Source organism: Oncorhynchus gorbuscha, linkage group LG10, assembly GCF_021184085.1.
Source record: "Oncorhynchus gorbuscha isolate QuinsamMale2020 ecotype Even-year linkage group LG10, OgorEven_v1.0, whole genome shotgun sequence".
NCBI lineage: Eukaryota > Metazoa > Chordata > Actinopteri > Salmoniformes > Salmonidae > Oncorhynchus > Oncorhynchus gorbuscha.
The window spans coordinates 38,872,761-38,876,332 of NC_060182.1; the positions used below are offsets into that span (position 1 = coordinate 38,872,761).

The 3,572-nt window shown below is 39.5% G+C and overlaps 1 pseudogene; it reads right to left on the reverse strand.

The window, feature by feature from the left end:
- On the reverse strand, positions 1-1,728 carry LOC124046889 (annotated as a pseudogene).
- Positions 1,729-3,572: the final 1,844 nt, after the last annotated feature.

A 3,572-nucleotide genomic window follows, 5' to 3' on the forward strand; every position in this document is an offset into this window, starting at 1 on the left:
CTACTTCACTTCTGTCATGTCCCACCTCTTCATAATCCTTCTCCAGGGCTGCCATGTCAGCATGCACACAGCCCTCTGGACTTTGGCCAGGTCTCCACCAGGGACTACAGTGGGAGGCAGATAGTTGATGCCAACCTTGAAACCAGTTGGACACTAGTCAACAAACTGAATATAATGTTTGGTCTTGACATCTTTGGGCATCACATCACCACGGTACAGAAGGCAGCGTGAAATGTACTTGCCGTGGCGAGGATCTCATTTCACCATCTGGTTGGCTGGCTCAAAGCAGGCATTGGTGATTTCAGAGACAGTTAACTGCTCATGGTAAGCCTTGGTAAGCCTCTTCTGCAGAGATGACTGGGGCATAGGTAGCCAGAAGAAAATTAATTCTGGAATAGGCCACCAAGTTGGTCTGGAACTCTGTCAAATCAACATTGAGGGCACCATCGAATCGAAGGGAAGCAGTAATAGAGGAAACAATCTGGCTAATGAGCCTGTTGAGGTTGGTGTAGGTGGGACGATCAATGTCGGGGTTCCTATGGCAGATGTCATATATAGCCTCATTATCCACCATGAAAGCACAGTCAGAGTGCTCTAGGGTGGTGTGGGTGGTCAGGATGGAGTTGTAAGGTTCCACCACAGCTGTGGACACCTGGGGAGCTGGATAGATGGAGAACTCCAGCTTCGACTTCTTGCCGTAGTCAACAGACAGGCGCTCCATCAGCAGAGAGGTGAAACCAGAGCCGGTGCCTCCTCCAAAGCTGTGGAAAACCAGGAAGCCCTGAAGGCCTGTACACTGGTCAGCCTGAAGAGAAAGAGAAATATGTCAATAAAAGGAGAATAACAGATGACCACGTTCTAATCAGATAGTTGATCAAATATTTTATTCATTCATTCATTCTGAGAGAGCCACCAGTTTGTGGATCCTGTCCAGCACCAGGTCAATGATCTCTTTGCTAATAGTGTTGTGTCCACGGGCGTAGTTGTTGGTAGCATCCTCTTTGCCAGTGATGAGTTGTTCAGCATGGATAACTGGCGATAAGTCCCAGTGCGCACCTCATCTGAGGAGAGAAATCAGTAGCTCATGGAGGAGTTCAACACCAATGGAGTAAACAGAAAACTTACCTATGATTAGGCTCAAGGTCCAGAAAACACATACCTGGGGACATGCTTTCCAGCCCCAGTCTCACTAAAGAAGGTGTTGAAGGAGTCGTCTCCTCCTCCGATGGTCTTGTCACTGGGCATCTGTCCGTCAGGCTGGATCCCATGTTCCAGGCAGTAGAGCTCCCAGCAGGCATTGCCAATCTGGACTCCAGCCTGACCCATGTGGATGGAGATGCACTCAGACTTCGGGAAAGATAGTTGTTTACAACTTTCTCAGCTAATTTAATAGTTTTAATTTGAAAATCGATCAAGTATTAACTGTAAATACACATAGGACAAATCATAATCCAGAGGAAATTATCACCTTCAAATTCTACTTTACAATCTTCTGAAAGAAACAAGTTCTTAGAATATCTTTTGGCATAATAGACAATTGGACCAAAACATTCATCTAAAACTGGAATAGTAACAACAATATTTCATTTGTTTCAAAATGGAAATGGCCTAGAGTTTGTTTTGTTTAATTCTTAGCAACTCTGTAGGTGAGGAGAGGAGGGTGCTTGGGACATGACAGAAAATGCTTTCATTGTAGAAGATAGGGTACCGGTACACATGGGGACGCATCACCTGACTGAAGAAACAAGTGATCGGCTGTTGAACAGACAAACAGGCAATGTTTTTTAAACCAAATGTCACACATAGCCATATCATGGGGGACTAATTTGACAAATCAACTACAATCGGATCAACACATTCCAAATAATGAATGCATTTGACTTCAAACTAATTTAGTAGACCTGCTAACTACATCTTTTTTGATATGAAATGTTAAATCAAGGTATTTTTACTATGGCACTCAATTTTTTAAAACATTTAATAGCATATCATCAAAGCAATTTGAACTTTGTTATTGTCAGACATTCTGAAATATCTCATGAAATATTTAAGTTCGAAATTAGTAAAAACTTTACAGGTTACTCATTACTTTCAGCCCACTTCAAAACGAGGCAGTTTATTTGAATATATTATGAGTGCCAATGACTGAGTTTACATTTTCCTCTACAATGAATCATTATCCCTGGGTCGCTTCTAATGCAGACATCAAAGCAGGAGAGAGATGTCATTAAGAAGAGACATCAGTTCAAAGTCAAGTTTTGTTAGAGTAGTTGGCTGAATTTAAGAAAATGATTGAGATTGATTTGCGATTTGGTTTGGGTTACAAAACGACATATGTGTAAAATTATGGCTAAAACATTTGTTTTAGTCAAATTGACAAATTGTGTTGAAAAAATTGAAAAGAAACAGCTTTGATTTAACTATTTTAAAAAGATATGAAGTTATTGAAACTAACAATAATATGATTTGTGTGTACTCACCATGTTTAAGTTGAGAAATTTCAAGATGTAGTTCTGGAGAAATTACATTTTCTTTTAGTTTAACTCTCACATGCTTATCTTTGGGAGACTGTAGTAAGAAGTCTGATAGAAAATGTGAAAGATGGAGCAATTTATACTTCTACGATACAGTGGACAGATGTCACAGAAATTCTATAGGAAGAAAGACTGCAGATTCTTTCAGACAACAATTTTATAAGATTTGAAAAAACGAAGCAATCAATAACAACCACTCGATCAGGGCATCGTTAGGAAAGCCCAACGAACAGAGTTGTCTCTCTCCTCTTCTAGAAAAAGTACAACCTATTTTGTCTATGTGGCAGTTTAGCAGATGGGTGGATACAGGGACGGAACATGGTGTGTAAAAGCTCATTTAGCTTGTCTGTTCAGATTAAGATTGCTGACGCTGCCACCATTGTCTGTTCCTTCCTGCATGTTTCCACACAGCTAATCCCTGTAGATTGTGAAAACAGGATGTCACATACTGCGGTCGCACGCAAACGGCACTTATCTGTACACCCAGACATATGACTAAATCACATAAGACAAGCCTGTACCAGCAAAAATACTAACATTTAACAATGGAAAATTCTCAAAGTAAAAACAGCATAGTAGGACTAATTAAACAGTATAGTATGTAATGAATATTACATTTCCACCACACAGATTTTGTTGAAACTGATTGGAAGATCTTATATGCCTTTTTCCCAATTGCTTATCAGAGAAGAATAGGTCAAAGTATCTCTCCCATATGCGTGTGGTTTCAGTAAGCATCTTCAGAACCTACTTTTGGAAGTTGAAGTAACACTGTATAACTGCAGTTATATTTCCAAAACTGCAGTACTACAATTACAGTTAGTTCGTTTCCAAATTCAAAAAATGTCACTACATTTGTAAGTCGCTCTGGATAAGAGCGTCTGCTAAATGACTTAAATGTAAATGATTGTAACTGCAGTATTTATTTATAATTAATCTAGGTCTACCAGATACAAATTCCTCTACTTCTGATGAATATGTTGGAGTTTTAAAAACATTGATAAGTAATTGATGAAAAGTATACAAAAAATACTGGAA